Genomic DNA, 21,183 nt, shown 5'->3' on the forward strand with positions numbered 1-21,183 from the left:
ACTCAAAGAACGTGATACACAGATGTGATTACAATGGCAAACATTTCTTTGTGATGCATTGCATTGCACTAACGAATGGTGTTTCATTGTGCTAAACGATAGAAAGATGCACTAGGCTTCTTTTGCAACATTAGGAATTGCAAACATTTGTCTCCTAGTTGACTTAGGGGAAACAATGAGATTTATCATTTGAAGATTCAAAGTAAGGGGACTCCAAATTTTAGAATATGTCGAAATTTCGAGGTTGTTGTAGCAACTAAAATAAAACCATAAAAAGGAAATTTAAATCAATGAAGCTAGAGGATTCTAGATGTAACTTGACTATCTCATATGAGATGTTTTAGCCAATGGGAAAATAAGTGAAAAATTAAATCCTATTTTGCATGTCATAAATGTGTTTGGGTTGAGCTAGATATATTGAGTGAATTTGAGACATGTTAATAAGAACATTGTGCTCTCTAAAATGAGGTTGGGATGTGAACATAATCTTTTATTTTCCACAATTTGTAGTGTTTTCAAAGGATATTTGTGATACTTAAAATTATTTTAAGAGGTTCTTTTTTGGGACAAGGATCTTATCTTTGGTTATGATTATTTATCCATGTATATGGTTGAGGTGGGAATTGATGGGAGAAAACATTGCATGGATAATTGGGTTGATATGGATCACTCCAATCTCCCTTTTCAAAGAGCTAGATGGTAGTGTTTAGGCATGACCCATAAGACAATGAAAGCAATAAGGAGGGGGCTCCTCAGCCTAGTGGAGAAGGAGAAAGAGGTATAATAGTAGGAGGGAGCTTTCTTGAAGGAAAGAAGGGTTAACATGAACTCCTTAGTGGAGTTGCATAAGTGCAGTGAATTAATGGTTTTTTCTCACCATATGTAGCATGAGGAAAAGGATATAAGAACAACCATGCACTCTCTCTCTCTCTCTCTCTCTCACACACACACACACTACTAAAAGGGGAATATAGGAGATTATGTCTTCCACTTTGTTTAGGGATAAACAAGAAATACCTAGGGTAAGACAAAATAAGGTAATAAGAGAAGGTAAGACACAAAGTTTATTATGATTTAATATATTATCAATTTTAACCTATAGTTATAGGTGATTAGGGTAATTTAATTATTTTGTAGATTAGAATTTTGCTACCAGATTAGCAAAGGAAAACAAACCAACTACTAACTAATGTTAACTAACCAATAATTCCTTTAGTGAGATGGAGACCCTAATGTTGAAAATGAAAAGAATGAGAGGAATAGAACTCATGCATAAGTTTTTACTATATATTATGAAGCTCACTAGGATAAAATTGAGAGTTGTGATAGTCCTCCAAGGGTGATCCATGTCTTGATATCACCAACACACTTAAATCCAAATCCCCACAAGGGAAGACTTTCTCGTATCTCCAATACAAAGGTATATATACAATATAACCAATAAAACACTATATATACCAATGTAAAGATAAACTAATGAAGTACCTATAATAGATATACCTAGTTTCCTTAGAGGGAATGTTACCTTCTTACCCTAGATGTTATGGAACCCCCATCAAGGTTTTAGGGTTGAAACTTACAAGGTACAAGTGGAGTTATGCCAATGAGGTTTCCCTAGGATGAGTTAATTCAAATTTGCAAAATTGGAACCAAGGTAACCAAAGGAGTTCCAATAGAGGTGCTAGACATAATAAGTGTAACTATCCCTTGGGACTAAAGGAAGGAAATTAAAAATTAACCCAAGTGTGTACCAAAAAATTTGGGTTTTTCCAAATATATAAGGTTCAACCTTAGATATATCCAAGATACTTCACAAAGAGGACTAGAAAGGTATTTATAGATAAATTAATGACCTAAAGGTGTGAAAGAACATTGGATTAGTGATTAGGATACTTGGGTCATACAATTCTATCATATGATGCCTTTGGATTGTGTAATGTGGGTTGAATATAAAAATAACATGAGATTTTAGCCTAAAAACAACCCTTTACTATGTTACTGATAGATTGAAAATCATGATTATCAAAGGGAAATATACAATGTGGCCAACACAAATAATAAAGAGAATTTGGTGGGTTTTAATTAATTTTCCTAAATAAATAACAAGTCCCAAATAGGTTTAAGTGGCTATGGACTCGATTTAAGGAATCCTAAGTGACCATGGATCCATATTAGGGGGTTTACGTCCATAAATAGACCCATGAAGTTACATAATTCCCTAGGAAATTCATGCACTAAGGGGTCAAAGAGAGTCAGGCATGTGATCAAAGGTAGGAGACAAAGGTGGAATAGGGATGTAAGAAACCAACCTTGATATTGAAACACATTTCAAGGATATTTCCCTTTGTTATTGGGATTGTGAAGTTCCTTCATAGTAACTTCTTCCTTAATATTTTTGTCCTTACCAAAATTATTCCATACTAACTCAAAATTTAACTTTCTATGCTACCAAATTGACAAAATAAAGGGAAACATTTCCTCCATTTTTTTTTATTATGGAATCAATTCTTGGATAATTAATTGTGATCAAGGTAAATCTAATCTGTTAGAGTCACCAAAGGATCATATGTACTTTCATCATAAGAAGTATATCCTTGTAGAGGCAAGCAACCCATCAGGGTTAAACATGTCACAATGATTTGAACTCAAGCATGGAGGGTAAAAAATCTCCTTTTAATCACCCAATATAGATCCTCTTAGCAAGCAAACACTTTTTTTCCTAGGTAGGAATCTCCTTCACCAACCTCCCATATGGCCTTTCATGAACTACTCCTCGAGCCATGAATATGGTTAACCTAGTTCCACCACAAACTTTATAATATATCCTTCTTGAGTGTTTTAACCCAAAAAATTGTTACCCTTACCATTGGATCATCACACGATTGAAGTGATATTTTATTCTAATCATCCTCGGTAACAAAATTTCCATCCCTCCAAGTAAATCTCAAATTCTCATTGAGTCTTTGCAACCACTTGTACAATCTCATTAAAAAATATACCTAGAATATCTCATATATGTTGTGAAAGAGTAAGTCATCCTTAAACTTGTGTACAATATACATTCTAATAAATGAAGTTTCAAAATTCAAAAAGAGGTGGATTTTCTCATCAAACTGATCTTATAAATCCTTCTTTGTGAATCAATCCCTGGTATACTATTGTGACTCTCACACATAACATGATTTGATTCTATCAAAGAAACCATCTATTAGCTAAAAGTGAAAACCAAGGTCCATGAGGGTGTCCAACATTGGAATCCTAGTCTAGGCACCAACATATTAACTATGACTTACATATAATGTATTGTCTAATGTACATTACTAGGACTGTGAAAGATCATCAATAAAAATAAGTTGCAACAATAACTAATCCATTGCCCATCACATTCATCACCATGTCCACCTGTTGTACTCTAATGTAATGAAAGTCATCATACTAATGTAGATACATTCATCATAACATAATATTGAATCAATAAGAAGAAAGAGTATACACATGCAAATGATTTTAAAATGGAACATTATACCATTCACTTCAATTCAAATTATATACCTTTTCACATAAACCAAGCAAACATAGTTTTGTTATCTCAATAGTGGATTTTTCAATATGCAACATATTGATTATAATTTCACAAACTCAATATGCCTACATACCTAAACATAAACCATTAACATTTGATGACCAATAATCCAATAATCAACCTTATTCTAGGTGGAAACCTTTACATTTAACAAACCCCTTATAGGTGTGGAGACCCATTCAAACACCCTAGTCATTAGCTGATTAAGAAATGGAATCAATGTCCACTACTTTTTTTTCATTGTGTTCATTGTCCACATGTAATATTTTACCATAAAATTTTCCTCCTCAAAGCTAAGCATTGTATCCATGGTGATTGGCCTTTCAATTACTTTTAATTATCTTAATGAAAAATTGATCAATTGTTCATTTAAATTGTCAATCAGAAGTTCATTTGGAACTTGTCAATTGCTTTGCACAATCTATGCTAGTGCAATCTATTATGTGTCAGGAGGTTGTAGTAATGTAATAATTGTCACAATTTAAGATTCAAATGCTTTCACAAGTCACTAATCTATCACACCACAATTGTAGAAGAGTAAATTTCAAGAAATGTAAATCACACTTGTAGAAAAGGAAACAAACCAATTACTAAGAGTGACTTGTTCTAGTGTAATGATGTTCTTGATTGGCTATAACAAGGATGAAATGACACATGCACATAATGCAAATTTTGATGAAAAAATAAACCAAAAATAATATTTAATCATAACACAAGTTTTGATCAATGAAAACAGAGTAGAAGTGTGTTAGAGGTGAGTTGCATCAACAGGAATTGCAACAACAACTAGTTCAACTAGAAATAAGAAATTTTGTTAGCTAGTGGTTAATCCTACGATTAATACTTAGAACAGTGTAACTTGGAGTCACAAAAAATAGTGAGTAATATGCTTACAGGAGTAACAAATACCAAAGTTGCAGTGAAAGTAAATTAACAATGTTGCAACAAAGGAATCTATGAGTTGCAGCAAAAAGGGAAATTGAAAGAATTACAATAAATGTAAATTAAATAGCAATAATATGAACTAGTTGCAAATTAAAAGACTAAGATACTTGCTAATGCTACCTAGTAGTACTAGGCTAAGGAGGGGGCCCTACTTCCTTAGACAAGAAACAAGGAAACCTTCGACCACACATTCACAAGATGAGCATCGAAATATATGAATAGAAGAGTATTCATGACAAAAAATTGTACAACAAGTGGAAATAATGTTTCTCTCCCCCCATGCTTTGAAGCAATATGGGTATTTATAAAAATATTAAAATGTATAAATTGAGTGATAGCATGGATGGCTAGTTGAGTGAATCAAGTTGAACATCCAGTTACAACAATACACTTAGAGTTGGTATGATTTTAGGCAAATGTTGACTCAGATTAGTTGAGCATTTTTGGTAGTTGGAATTCCCTTCCTAGTTGGTCCTCCACTTGAATTTGTTGCTTTCCAACATAAGAAACACATGTTTGCTGTACAACTAGAGCATTTTACTATCAGGTTATTGTAATGTGTTAGAGTTGTAGCAACTAATGTTGTGACAACATGAGTAGCAGCAATAGAAGTTGCAATAAGCCAAAGTTAAGGAACTCAAGAGTTGCAGTAGCATCATTGGTCTTGAGCGAGTTGTATCACCCCTTTTAGTGGTCAAGATGGAGTTGTAGAATTGTGGAAAAGTTGCATTGATATAATGGAAGTGACTTACAAAACTCTGTTGATCATAGCTTGTGGAGCTATAGCATTTGTTGTGAAGTCATGATTGGAATTGTAGCATCATGGAGGAGTTGCAGTCACACATAAGAGTTGGAAATATGTCCTTTTGCTCCTATATTCAAATATTAGTATAAACGATAACATCTTTGCAACATAATTCATAAGAACAAGCATAAAAGTGGTAGAAAAAGAGTGTAATCATACCTACTCCAGTAATGGGGTCATAATGTATAAAGAGTACATAAATAGATGATGGAAAGTGGAAGTATAAAAAGGGTTATAGACGAGTGATGAAACCATGCCAATTTAGACAACTGACACATGGTATCAACTTATTTACTTCCTAGACTGCTTTTCTATTTGAATTTGGAAGTTACAAAATAGGTGGCACAACAATAGATTTTTCATATTGATATTGCCCACCATGCCTTCAAAAAAAATGATGGGGCTAGTAGAAACTATGAAGATTAGTACATGAAATGGATATTCTTGTACTAAGGGACCAAATTGTGTGAGAGTACACCAAATTTGTTCATAGTGTGTATGAAAAATTGGTTATAAAAGAGTCTTAGAAAAAATTGGTTCTAAGTGACCTACATAGATATATCTAGGTTGTCTAGTTTCCTTACATCTATTCACTAGGAATAATTTTTTAATCATCAAGAGTGAAGAATGAATTCAATAAAAGCATAAGAAAGAGTTTGGGGCCAAAATTCAGTTATTGAGAAAGAAAGGAAAGAAATCCCTAACTCTCATAAAAAAGGATAGAGAAATAATAACTAACCTTAAGACAACCATCAAAGAAGCTTGAATCTTGCAAAGAAGAAGAATAGGAAGTTGAAGAAGGACATAGGAAAATGGTGTGATATACATAAAATCCATTGGCACACAATTGTAGATGCCACACCTTATAATATTTATTGGCTAATCTTAAAGCTTTGGAATTTCATTTAAAATCAATGCCACAAAATCCCATGGATTTTGAAAATGGATCATCAATATGGAAATGTGTTTTTATATTGCCATGACAAAGGTCTAGCTAGAGGAAGCAGATCAACCAAAGGAATTTGAGAATTTATTCCACTCACAAATGTGGGTGAAGGGGACACTATTGCATTTAATTTTTTACAATAGCAACCAAGAGAAACTTATCTCAGCTAAGGCCATTAAGAAGATGAAGTTTCTAATGATGTTGCACTCTATCCATATAACATCATTTGGTTCAATCATGGATAAGACATCAACATTGCCACTTGCAATACAACATGAAGACCTTCGAACATGAAGTATTGCATGGAATTTCCCTTCTATAAGTTTGTGATTCTCTATTAGGACAACCATATGTGTGTAAGATTCATGATGTTTACTAGTATAGGTCCCCTAATGCCACTTTTATTGTGGGAGATGAGCTTTATAGGATACAAGGAAGTCCTAATTATCAAGATATTTTTTATCATTATGAAGAAGTACAATAAAATATTATCAAAAACTGAAATATTTTTCATATTTATAATCTACTTGGAAGAAGAAAGAAATATCATGATAGTTTCCAAGGCCTTTGTAGGATTTCCCTCTAGGTAATAGCGATAGGTAGATCAACCACTGGAAGAATACATAGACATCGTTAACTCACCAACATGTATGTCTTTGCACTATTAGGGAAATCATGGATTTAGTTTGAAAATCAGTTGTAATTTTTAAACATTTACAACATGCAATGTAAGGATAAATTCTTTATAAAATAGAAAAGTAAACAATGGTAATCACACATAATATTTAGAGATTTACCCCTGAAACCCTTTACCATGAAAACTAGTAAAATGTTTAGAGCCACACCTCTAATTTTGATCATCAATCAACTTCATTTACAATACAATATATAGGATCCTATGACATCTAAACCCCTAATCCATTGACCTATATTAGATTATAATAATAATTCCTTAGCCAAAATTAGAAAAGAATTTGTTGGAAAACCACATGCAACAAAACCACTAAAAGTGAAAATAATGTGTCGAAAATTACCAAAAAACTGCACTTTTTGTTTGTGGGGAGGGGGGTTCTTTGCCCCCCTTGCAAACCTCTATGACCCCCTCTCTATGCTTGGCACAAAAAAATCACATATGGGGCTAGTCATGTAAATAATATAACACATACCCAACATGGGTCCCATCTACCTAATGGATTTGTATACAGTTTCTCTCTTTTGGAGAAAAAAGAGATCAAATGCAAGATTCAAGAGCTAATACAAAAAGGTCACATTGGAATAAGCACCTCTATTTATGGGAGTCTAATTGTGTGGGTTCAAATGAAGGACAGGTCATGGTGACTTTATATTAACTACAAAGCCTTAAACAAATCAGAGTGAATAATAGGTATCACATCCTTTAAATTGATGATTTGTTCAAAAGAACATTTTTTTCAATTCAATTGGCAAGTGATGAGCTTGCTCAACAGTTCCCATGAGTGTGTGTTTTTTCTCCACCAAGAACAAGTTTTCTATGTAAGTGACCCTTTTCTCGTTAATCTTTCCTTCAACTTTTCTCCTCTTTTACAACCCTTCCTCTTTGTCAGACAACCTATCAATTATTTTCTTGATTAATGAGGAGTTCCATTGTTCTATAAACTTAAATGAACCCTCAACTCCATTTTGTGAACATGCATCCCTTTGTTTATTGATCATATACTTAGATACATTCTTTGTCTTTTTCTTTAACTCACATGTACTTAGAGCTTACATTTCCTCTTGGTGTTTACTCTATTTAAGACCATGTATGGATCCTTCCTAACTTGTTTATAATATTAATTGTCCAAATTTTAATTAATATTCAATGAGAAGATTTACTTGATAAAGAGACTATTAAACATAATTAGATTTAGAGATAATTATTATGTATTTAAAATTTTCAAGGCAAACCTTATATTTTTTAAGGCATTATACCTACTTTCACAATGAACTATTTATTTTTCATCTAATCATATTTAATCATTTAATTTATTAATTATATTATATTTGGGCTTATTTGTACTATGAATTGTTTGTTTTGGGTGACTAGAGAAATTAACAATTGGATAGAGATCATAGTCACGCATTAGAGGGTCAATTTTCATCATTACCAATATAATCCTTACATGTAATTGCTTTGCCCAAGGGTGGCACCCATATCTACACACAATGATTTGAACAAAAAACTTCATCACTCACAGAAGTTTACGTATGAGATTTGCAAGTAAGCTACCCCAAGGGGATTAAACTTTCTTTCATTAATACTTATTTCTTTGTGTACTTTCTATCAACAAAATTTGATTACTTGATTATACTTTTGTATTTCTAGACTACATTTTTTAACACCCTTTAATAATGTGCTATTTATTTAATAGTTAATTATTTTTATTAAATATTTAAAACATAATAAGCAATATAGAGCCATGTTAGTTTTATGAATGAATTATAAATATATGTGTTAAAAATGATGAGAAAATTCAGTACATTCATTCATGGGATGATAAGAGGAGCACGACGATGTTATCCCACATGGCTTAATGTGAATATACTTAAATGAAATTGATTTTTTTCATAATAAAAAAACGCACATTTTCATTAATAAAAAAAAAATCAAATTACATGGATTTACTAAAACTCTTACATCCGTATGATGTTTCAAGAGACCTTAAAACTACCTAAAACAATTGTATGCCTTAGCATGACTTAGAAAACTATTTATTTTGCACATATTTGCAATTGTCAATTAAAATACACATATTAATCCAATAATGTGTGACAACCCTATCTCCACTTTGGTCCCTTCTCCAATAATGTGTGCCAAACCTAATACTAATATTTTGTTATCAATTTTCTTTTATTATGCATTAGTTTTCCCATATGTAAGAATTGTTGTTTTTTACAAATTTGACATTAGTTTTGTATATAATTTTTTAGTTGATGTCATTCCATCGCTGTGTCCGAATTCCAATGCTCAGGGAATGACAAAAGGAGTCGTCTAACGAGGCAGAGGAATTGCCTGGACGGCCAAAAGTGGCTGGAATCCGGGCAAAAAAAATTCAAAAAATCTTGTAGAGGTTGTGTTTGAATCGTGTTTTTGATGGTGGAAATGGATTCAACACCATCAAAAATGTCTAGGATAGCTAAAATTTTGAAGTTTAACAACTATAACTTAGATTTACAAAAATCTTTGCCGAATTTTCTATAGATATGACAGGAATTTCCATAACTTTCTGGGCAACTCCTCCACCTCGTTAGACTACGCGATGACAAAATATGTTTTTCGTTCTCGTTCACATCAATCTAGTATAGTTTAGTTCATTAGTTCAACTCCCAAGGCATCGTCGTCTATTCAACTCATAGGTGTAGTTTCCTGGACAACTCATAACAATTTTATAATATTTGATGTTCAAACCCAGTTGGCCTAACGATACAGAGAGCTCTCTTGGCCACACATTTGGGAAGTTTCTGTATATCAGGGAGACAAAACACTCCTTTCATGATAAGAAAAAGGTTTCCTTTGTTCAGGAGATGACCTGATGGACCCTCCCTTTGCACGACTCCCGAGTCTTGAGGCCTCTTCATTTTCTAGCCAACTAAATGAAACAACCGATTTTTTAATGAAAGTTAAAAAATAAATATTTTTTTTTCCCATGGAAAAATCGTAATTTTATTCATATTGAGTAAAATTACATGTTGTAGGTGCTGAAACAACATATGCTTTATCAAAACTTGTCTTGCTGGAAACAGGATCTAAAAAAAATTAACTGTCTATCTATGCTTTCCTACCTTTCTTTTTTTCCACTTTCCACTAACCATCATTGTTTGGCGTGGTTGTTACAATAGACATTTGTGCTTCGTTTGTGGCAATCGGGATTTCCTTTTCAGAATCTGAGCTTTCTGTAGAGTGGGCTCGCTTGCTGCCACCAATTTCTTGCCCTATGATGTGTTTCTCACTTTGCTATTGTGGAATGGTTGTCTTTAGAACGATTGCTGATTCCATCTGATTTTCATCATTCAGTGGATTGTGTGGAATGATTTTTTCGCTAAGTTCTAGGTTGTTTCCTGGATATTCTGCTCCTTGAAATATATTGGTAGTTTCTGTGTTTTTTCCTCTTCTATGTCCTTTGTCCATGTGGCTGAAAACTACCATCCTTTCAGCTTTGGTGGCTATTTTCTTTTCCTGTCTTTTTTATTTTGTGGGCATGCACTTTGAAGATGACCTGTTTGGTGACATATGTGGCATCTAAAGGCAATGTTTTCATAGTCCAGTGGCTGGGCCCATTTCTTTTCGTTGTGGAGTAGGAGGATGTGGCCTGGTAATACTTGACCGAGGTCAACCTCCACACAAATCCTAGCAAATGTATAGATATCCTTGGAAAGGTGCTCATTGTCCACTTTTAAGAATTTTCCCAAGGTGTTGCCAATGCCTTCTAAAACTCTGATGTGCCAAAATTGCAGAGGTAATTTGTATAGCTTTACCCACACTGGCATTTTGGAGACCACCATGGTGTTTGGGTCAAATTCCGAAAACCAAGATGTCATAAAAATGCCAGCATTACCCCAGAACCATGGTCCTTCGTTCACTGCGTATTCCTTGTCATTTATTGTGTCGAATTTGACAATAAAAAACCTTTTGGACAGAGGTGGATATCGCAGTTTTCTATCCATATGGAGTAAATCCGTTGACAAAGAGCTTTCGGTTTTGGCCAAAAACCATCAAACCTACATATCACTGCTTTAGATAAATAATCTGCGTGAATTTCATTTGCCTCGAGTATAGCAACTGTTAATGCAGGGTTTTGATTTGTCTGCTCAACAATGTAGGCACCAGGGGTTGTAGCTTGTTGTTCTTTTTGTGCTAGAGATTCCTTCTTCCCTTTTATTTCCTCCTTGAAGGAAGCAGGTCCTTTTGAGCTAGTGTCGGAGCAGCCTCCTTGGAGTCTTGTGCTAAGGCAGATGGTTGAGTCGTTGCCTATGTCTTTTAGTTTTTGGTCCTCCTGCAATACTTTTCCTATGTAGATCAGGAGTTGTTTGCATGGTGGGATTCCTATCCTATCTTGTATCCTCTGCTTGAGTGTTTTTATCTCCTCCCATCTCCCTATCTTGATGCATATTGTGTTTCCTTCCATGGTTCTGATAAAGAGGGTACTTTGTTTACTTTCGTTCATTTCAGGAGCAGCTGCTTCAGGATCCAAAGTTGGGGTGTTTTCCTGTTCCTGCACAATCGTCACATCTTCCTGTTGCCAGATCTGATCTACAATCTGCGGCAGTGTTCCAGGGCATAGAGAAGACTTTTTGTGAGTAGGCCCCCAGATCTGGGTTTGGTGCGGTCTGTTTTATTTGTTGAGTGTCAGATCTATTGGATCAGTGGAATATCTGAAGTTAATAGACCATTTTGGATCCCTTACATTTTCAGGAAACACTTGATCTGGGGTATGGTGTCAGATCCCCCAGAAATTGTTTAGCTCCGACGTCTTGAGGTCGTTCACATAACAGGCTCTACCCTTATGGGCTGCATTAGTCTGATCTGCACCATGAGTTGCAAGATCTTCCTTTGATGCGTTATGTTTGTTTACAGTTCCCGTACCAGATCCAGGTGTATCCTCCATTGTGGGCTTGGTAGTTCGGGATCAGAACTATATGGGTGGGGAGACTAATTCCTCTGCGAGTTTGTTAGCAAGACAGGCTACGGAATATAGCAAGTGCTCTGTTGGCTGTTTTAGTAGATTCAGGTTGGAGGCTTTCCAGTCGAACTCTGTAGCAACTACTTTTTCTAACATCTTTGTTCCCTCTTCCAAGATCTCAGAATCACTGCTCAGCCTCCCAGATCTGATCTGCCATATGAGTGTAGCATGGCCTGATTGCCAGATCCATTGCATGGAGGGCCAGACTGCCAGATCCAGTGTTGGGCTACCAAATCTAGCATTATGGAAACCTGATCCAGTGTTCTGAGCGCCAATAATCCCTTGATCTTGGGACAAGTGCAGTGCAAAATCGATGACTGCAATAACCCTAACCATATCTTTCATGTGCACATTATTTCCTGCATACCCATTGCTCGTCAGGCCGCTCAGGTGTTTGTTGTTGCATCCTATCGCTACCTCTCGAGCTCTAAAGCCAACGTTATTAATAAGCACATCGATTCTGTCGAGGCACTGCCAGGAAAATCCCACGGCCGCATCAATAACCGCATCACTCTGGCTGATATCAGGCTCCACCGTCATGGCTTTAATCAGAGCAATGTTTAAAAACCCTAGCCTAGTCCTCCTCCGTATGCCTGTGGCCGCAGAGCAATCAAAGATAGGTCTAGGATAGGAAGGATTAACAGAAGGCAGCAACTTTTCAACCAGATCCATTCTTGCTTCAATCGCCATGTCTGAACTCTATGGCTGTATCCCACTACGAGCAAAAAATAAATAAACATATTCATCAGTATTTAAAATATATATATTATATATTCAAATTGAATTTTAGATTGATAATAAAATAATTTAATTAAATTTTAGGTCCAATTTTTTATTATAAATCATCATAGTCAATTAAAATATTTTCAAATTATCCACTATTTCAATTTTCACCCAATTTATTGAAAAGTGTAAGTCCAAACTATGCCATTAAGATACTCCTAGACAACAAAAGCATGATTCATCATTTTTCTAAGTTTTAACTGGGTAATGAACTTCCCATGCCTTGAAACATCTAAAATATATTTGATTATAAATGTCACAACACAAAATGGATATTCGACATATATATTTTAACCTACCACAGGTATTAAGAGTTGAGTTGGAAGACAATAGAGAGCTTCTTTAGTTGTTGACCACATGTATTGAGAGTTGAGCTGAAAGACAACAAAGAGCTTCTTTAATTGTTGACTAAAGGATAAAAACACTTTCTATTTCCCCAAATGGGTTTCATAGGTAGATATGTGTCGCAGCCCCACGTTGTGGCGACTTAAGTCCACCGTGGGTGCTGTGCGGCATCAACATAATTTTATTTTTAAAATAACCCTTACCTAGACTACTCCTACTTCCAACACTTAGTCAATTCCTCATTAAGTGTTCACCTCTTCAATTATGTAGTGGAATTAATCTTCATTCAATTTCAACAGTACGATAACCAAAACAACAATACAATAGTGCAATAGTGTGATATTGCAATTATGACAATTACACATATTTATAGTGGGAGGGGGAACTCCCCAAAACAGTTCACCCCAATCTTTAATATTTCTACAAATATAATAGAAAATATACTTTACAACATTACAAAGGCATGGTAGTTTCCTGGTTCAAACTAGCAAACTCATCTGCCCAATCTACCCAAGCCGTGCAACCTTCCCTACATGTTTTGCCCAAGTTGTGCAATCCTACTTGTACGCCTTTCCCAAGTCATGCAACCTCCTCCTGCACTATGAAACCTGTTAAGAAACCCCAAAAATCCTTCCTAGAACAAAGAGAAACTTCATCTTGCTCATGGAGGCTCGTTGGGTGAGCCTCACTCTACTCTTTACCCTTCTGTTGTGTCCCTTTATGCCCTGTGCGAACCTTCTGGTTTTCCTGCAATATCACAAACTCACCTAAGTGTTACTTCTACCTCTATGATATACTTAGTTGACTTGATTGATGCCCTCCTTGGTTGAGCACCTCACTTGTATTTATATGCCTTCTTGCCAAAATATTAATCTAGGTTGACTCCCCTTCAATGTTTGAGCCGACCTGCCTATGGGTAGGCGTGCCCCTGGGACGACTTGCCTATGGGCAGGTGGGCACCTAATGTTAGGAAGGCACACCCCTACCTAAGAATTACGCCTTTCCATGTTGCATACACTATGCCCAATAAATTGCTTGCTTGGAAAGCACATCACATCACGTGTTCCCCACACCCTCGCTCTCTTGCTTCTATCTGTCATGTTCCTTACCCGCTACGTCGTCACCTCACCCAGACGCCCCATGTTGCGAGTGTGCCAGTGGGCATGGGACGTTATGTAGTGCACATAATTATAAGAAATGTACATGCTCTTCCCTTGCATGATATTTTTCTATCATGGGTAGGCGCTCTCCCCTACACCCTCCGCTATATTCTGTCATGTGGGCGGGCACGTCCTCATGCCCACTATGCCTTGCCCAATGCCTCAGCTTGTGTGGGTGTGCCTAGGGCACTTTCCCCTCATCTCGTGCATGTTGCCCCTTGTACGAACCTGAGCACCTCTCCTTTGTGCGGGTGTGCTCATCGCACTCCGAGTCGGTTTTTCACCTCTCTAAGTGTTCGTGGGAAGTCATGGGCACCCATTAGCCTTAGTGCCAACTCGGGGTCCTAACATCCTCCCCAACTCTAAAAAGGTTGTTGCCATTGACAACATCATCTCGAGAATTCCTTTTCCAAGTCTTCCTTATCGTGACAACCTGATAACTTCATCAACGATTTTCTCCATGCTTATAAGTTGTTGCAACCCTGCAAGAACATCATGTGCTGGTACACCCTATGTTGGTAACTAGTCGGGTAGCCAATCCGACCATAACGCCTCCTCCATAAGAACACACGCATCCTAGCATCATCAAAATTGTCATTGCATCCTGCTGTCATACAATCTCCTATCTGTCTTGCCACCATGGTTTGCTCATCACTTCAAGGGGTCTCATTGCCCAGAGAAGTTGATAATGAGCCCTTCTTTCATTCTAATTTCATAAATATCGTGATAATGGGAAGGCAGATGGCTTTCCATCTCCATCTTCATCTTGTTCCAACGTTTCAATCCATGTATCAAAATCCTTGTCTTTTGACCTCTACATGTATGCCTCACAATCCTCCTTTCGTTGGTTTTCCGATTTCGCATCCTTGCATCTTATTGTGCCATATTCCATTGCCTTTAGTCTTCCTGCCAAATCTAGAATACTATATGATAATGCTCTCATGACTTATGCTTGTTCCATGATTTTTTCCTCTGTTCGATTCAACCTCTCATAAACTTCTTTGTTTCGTTGATCCTTCTCCACACTCATTGTTGTTATCTTACACTCGCCCTTTGTGGCTGTCATGGTCAGAACACTCAATGGTACATCCTCCCTTCCATAGTATATATAAAACTTCTTCAAATGTGGCACCATCAATACCTCAAACTGCTTCATGGATTCTATCCCCAAAATTGTTTTATAATCATCCATATGAACAACTGTGAAGTCAAATTTGCCTTGTCATTCGCCAACCTTCACTTCTACGTCTTATACCACTCCAATCACTTGGTCTAGTGGAGAGTTCACTACTTTGAGGTGTGCTTGAGTTGGAACATTATTCAACCCAACTTTCCTCGTTGCCTCTTCACTCACGAAGTTATGGATTTCCTCGCTATCCACCATCGTGAGCAACGTTCCCTACCCAACCTTCATCTCAACATACTCCAATTTGTTCTTTTCAAGATCACATTTTGGTACAACTTTAGTCACTTCTGCAGCACCCAAAATTTGCATTACCCCAACTAATGGTTCTTCTTTCTTCTTCCCATCTAACCGTGTAATAGCCATGACCCCTGGTTTCAAAGGAAATTTTTTCACCATGTGGTTGCCTTCACACAAGTGATATTTCAACGGTTTCTTTTCCTTCGGTTTACCACCTACCTTCGCCTCATCCTCCTTCAAAGCTTTCTATTTTGGTTTATCAGGTTTTTTCTTTTTATCTTCCACCCTTTCATCATGATGATCAACCAACCTAGCAACAACAACAAATGCCTCCTCAAGTGTTTTTATCTTCTGTCACTTCACCTCATTGTGTGGGCGGGCACGTCCTCATGCTAGATTCACCCATTACTTGCGGTACCTCACCAACTCTCACCATTAGTTTACTTTGAGAACGAGTCATGACCATAAACTGTCCATGTCACCCTTCATTTAGCTCAGACTTGACTTTGTTGTCTTATCCCTACCAAACTTCACCTTCCAACCTGTCACTCAATTGTTCACAGGTAGTCGTGCCTTCAAGTTTTATTATACCCAATTCGTTTAGCTCAGCCTTGACCTTGACATGCCTCTTCCCCTACTAAAATTGACTTTAACACTTCTCACCCACTTCCTTCAAAATGGGATCTGATGCCAACTATCACGGCCCCACGTTATGGCAACTAAAGTCCACCATGGGCGTTTTGCAACACCGATGTAATTTCACTTTTAAAATTACTCTTACCTAGACTACACCTATTTCCAACACTTAGTCATTTTTTCGTTAAGTTTTCACTTCTTCAATTATTCAGTGGAATTAATCTTCATTCATTTACTTCATTCAATTTCAACAGTGCGATAAACAAAACAACAATGCAACAGTGCAGTAGTGCGATATCGAAATTATGACAATAACACAGATTTACAGTGAGAGGGGGAAACTCCGCAAAACAATTCGCCCCAATCTTTATTATTTCTACAAATATAATACAAAGGGTATTTTACAAAGTTATAAAGGCATGGCAGTTTCTTGGTTGAAACCAACAAACTCGTCTATCCAATCTATCCAAGTCATGCAGCCTGCCTTGTATGTTTTTCCCAAGTAGTGCAATCTCCCCTGTACACCTTCCCAAGTCATGTAGCTTCTTCCTGCACTACGCGACCTATTAAGAAACCCCAAAAATAATTCCGATAACAAAGATCAACTTCATCTCGGTCATGTAGGCTTGTTGAGTGAGCCTCACTCTACCTTTCACTCTTTTGTTGCATCCCTTTCTACCCTGTGCAAACCTTCTAGTTTTCCTGCAAGATAGCAGGCTCACCTAAGTACGATATACTTGGTCGACTTGATCGATTCCCTCCTTAGCTGAGCTCCTCACTTGTATTCATACGCCTTATTTCCGAAATTTTTAAATGGGTTGAGACCCCTTCAATGTTTGAGCTGACCCTTCAATTTGTGTTGAACACCCCTGTCTGACCTTCCTTGGGGTGAGCGAACGTGCCCCTAGGCTGACCTTCCTATCAGAAGGTGAGTGCCCCTTGTTGGGCGGGCACACCACTCCCTGGTTGTTACGCCTTGCCATGTTTCATACACTAAGCCTTGCTAGTTTCTCACCTAAATTTCACGTCATCTCGCGCATTTCCATGTGCCCTCACTTGCATGCTTTTACGTGTCACATTCTTTTCTCTCTATGTCGGTACCTCACCCGAGCACCCTATGGCATAGGCACACCCATGGGCATGATCCGTTATGTCGTGCACGTCGCTATAAGTAATGTATGCGCTCTTCCCTTGGACGCACTCATTCTACCATGAGCAGGCGTTCTCCCCTACGCCCTCCACTATACTCTGTCGTGTGGGCTGGCACGTCCTCATGCCTACTATCTCTAGCCCAGTGCAACACCTACTACCTTGCCTCGTGCAGGCACACACCCCTAATCTCGTGCAAGTTTCCCCTTGTGTCGACCTGGGCACCTCTCCTCCGTGTGCACACGCTCGTCACACTTGGGCACCTGTCACACTCTAAATCGGTTTTTCACCTCTCTAAGTGTTCGTGGGTGGCCATGGGCACCCATTGGTCTTGGTTCCAACTCAGGGTCCTGACAATATGGGTACGAGGATATGAGCACTAGAAATGTAGAATCTGAGCACCAAGTATTTGAATGCTTGAAAACTTTATACTGTTTAATTTCACATACACTTGTAATATTAATAAGCAAAGTCAGATTCAAGGGAGTAATTTTGACTATCTCAAAATTATTATTAATATAGAATCAACCTCTAAAAGTGTAGAGTGATGCAAAGGATTTTTTTGTATTATCATTTTGCTACAGAAGGTGGAAACTTTCAATCCAAGGTGGCACTCAGTTATACCTATTATTTCTAATAGGTAAACTATAAAACTAATTTTCTTCTTTCTTATTTCAATTTTATTCTCGTAGGATTTGTTAATGGAACATTGATATAACTATAAAGATGTTCTAGTTGGGAAAATTAGGGCACATTTCTACTAGGATTTTTCAAATAAAAACTTCACAAATTTTCTTGTTACATAGATGTTTATAAACTTTTAGTTAAGGATATATTTGATTTTATATTAGTCTAGATAGATTATATAAGTTCAATCAGTAAGTCATTTAAAATCATGTTCAAATAATTGCATTTAAACTCAATCATAGTTTTTTTTCTTTTTTTTTTTGAATTTATCAATTCTTTTTAATATAAAAATATCACTAAAATTTTAGAATAAAAATATAATTAAATTTTTAAATATATAAATTTCAATAACTTTTTTTTCTCAAATAATTACATCATAAGGCATTCCCTTTGAAAATATCTTCCTTCTTGCCCTCCTGTCATCATTATGTGCCCTTATATTAAATGTTAGATGATTGGAGTATATTCAGTCGTTCATCACAGGCGAAGGTAGTTGTAAAATGTAGATGGAAGGAAGGGTTATTAAACCCTAACCTCCTTACACTTGATTACAAGTTTTCTCGTTCTTTTTACTGGTATGCAAAGAAATCTTAGCCAAGGAGGAAGACTATTTCTATGAGGGTTTTTAGGGAAGGCACTTGCAAGGACTGAAAAGAAATCATGCTTGTAATTAAGGATTTGGGTCAGCTTCGGCATGAAAATATATTTTCTCTCGGGGCATTTAACCCCCTTACATTTTCTTACAGGTTTTCTCGTTCTTTTTACTAGTATGTGGAGAAATTTTAGCCAAGGAGGAACTATTTCTCTGAGGCTTCTTAGGGAAGGAACTTGCAAGGACTGAAAAGAACTTATGCTTATAATTAAGGATTTGGGTCGGCTTTGGCACAAAAATATAGTTCCTCTCATGGAATTTTATGAAAGAATAAGAAATAAGCTTCTTGTATATGATTATCAGAAGAAAGGAAACTTGGTTAGAGGAACTATTGCTCTGAGGCTTCTTAGGGAAGGCACTTGAAAGCACTGAAAAAACTCTTTCCTCTAATTAAGGATTTGGGTCACCTTGAACATAAAAATATAGTTCCTCTGAGGGCATTTTATGAGGGAACAAGAAATAAGATTCTTGTATATTATTATCAGAAGAAAGGAAACTTGACCGACTTAATTCATGATAAGTTTTCATTTTGAAACCCAAGGCTAAGGAAGAATTTCTTTGTTGTCTTTTGATTCTGCTCCAAAAATAGGAAACTTGATTAGATTACATTCTCATAGGATATCAATTGTACATAGATTACAAAGATTCAAATAAAGTTTGGCCTTGAAAGTTGGCTATATCCTTTATGACCAACAAAACAACATTCGTAGGGCCCTATGAAATGGGCCATTGCACTGATATATCTCATGGCCTTTTCGGCCTCTACATTTTAGAATTTCTCTATTGTTGACAAGACATGAATTTCACTTCAAAAATAAATGCAGTCCTCCCAAGGATATATCACAAGTAGAAAATATTATCACTTTACCTGGAAAGTATCCACTGTTCGCTTCCACTTGCAAATTGAAGTTTGAATTGCAACAATAAGATTCAAGAGGCCAATATCTAACCAAATATTTAAAAAATGAATAATGCATAAGAGTTTTGCATCTCACATGCACATAATTTAGGCTCTAGATTCAATGTGAAGTCTTGGCAATGCTCTCTCCTTGATTTTGGGAAATCCTCATCTTGTAGGTCTATGGGCTAGGTCCTTACTTTGTTTTATTGATGCAAAAAGATCCTTGCTTTTTTAGATCCTCGAGGTGGGAGGCCATTTTTGAGATGGGATCATAGGCACAATATTGTTCTTGGAGCAGCGAGAGGACTTTCCCACCTTCACATTAGGCTTGAAAATCCCGTCATTCTTGGAAACCTCAAATCCAAGTATTTTTTTGTGGATGAAAACCATGTGGCACATTTGATATATTAATCTAGACCTGTTAATGACTCTGTCATCTACTGCTCAGATGGTGAATGCAGCTACACTTGAGGGCTACAAGGTTCTCAAGCTACAGAAGATGAAGCAGATGAATACCAACAAACACACACACAAACACACACATATATCTTTGGTATTATCCTATTTTAAATACTCATTGGCAAGAAACCAAACAAGAATGAGAGCTCTGACGAATTTGTGGATTTTCCTTCTATTATGAATATTGTTTTATTAGAGGAGAGTATGTTGGAGTTGTTTGATGTTGATACCTTGAGGGGATTGATAAGTCTCGTAGATGATGGATTACTTCGAGCACTTAAATTTTCCATGGGTTATGTGCACCTTCTCCATCTGTTAGAGAAAATATTAAGGATGTCATCCAACAACTAGAGGAGATAAGGCCTAAGACTCATTATGCTTTATATACTCCCAAGGATACTAGGAGTGAACTAGAGCTTGCATTTAGCTTCACGCTCATTTTTTGTATTCACCTTTAAGTAGTTTTTTGCCTCTCCATTTGCATGCTTTACACTACTTTTTCTATTGCTTTGATGGTGTTTTTAATGTAGAAGACATATTTCAAATCCATGGGAGTAAATTCCTGAGGAAGAAGCAATGGACAAATCCAAAATTTGCATGGTTAGACCCTAGAAGTAGGGATGAATCTAATTAAGTATCCACATAGTTTAGGTATTGGAAGGTCTTTCCATTTTCTTTCCTTTGGGATGACCCTGCGTTTGACTTTATTGACTAGGAACAGGTGAAGAAGTTCACTTGAAATGTCCGATAAAATGCCAACACAGGGTATTCCCTAACGAAACATAATGGAAATATTAAAGCATGCTAAAACCTTGGTTCATTAATGGAAAGGCTCATGAAATATTCTTTTGAGAGTTGCAACTGTGGAATTGATTCAAAACAATGTTTGGTAGTAAAATCCATTTCTTTTTATTTATGCTTTCTAATCGAAGAATAGAAATAATTGAAGTTCTAAATAATTTCTTTTATCGATCTGTTAGCATTTGTGACCTTGTTTGGCTAGCAATATG

This window comes from Pinus tabuliformis, chromosome 8, assembly GCF_031772625.1.
Source record: "Pinus tabuliformis cultivar Carrire ecotype Pingquan chromosome 8, CPIR1, whole genome shotgun sequence".
Taxonomy (NCBI): domain Eukaryota; kingdom Viridiplantae; phylum Streptophyta; class Pinopsida; order Pinales; family Pinaceae; genus Pinus; species Pinus tabuliformis.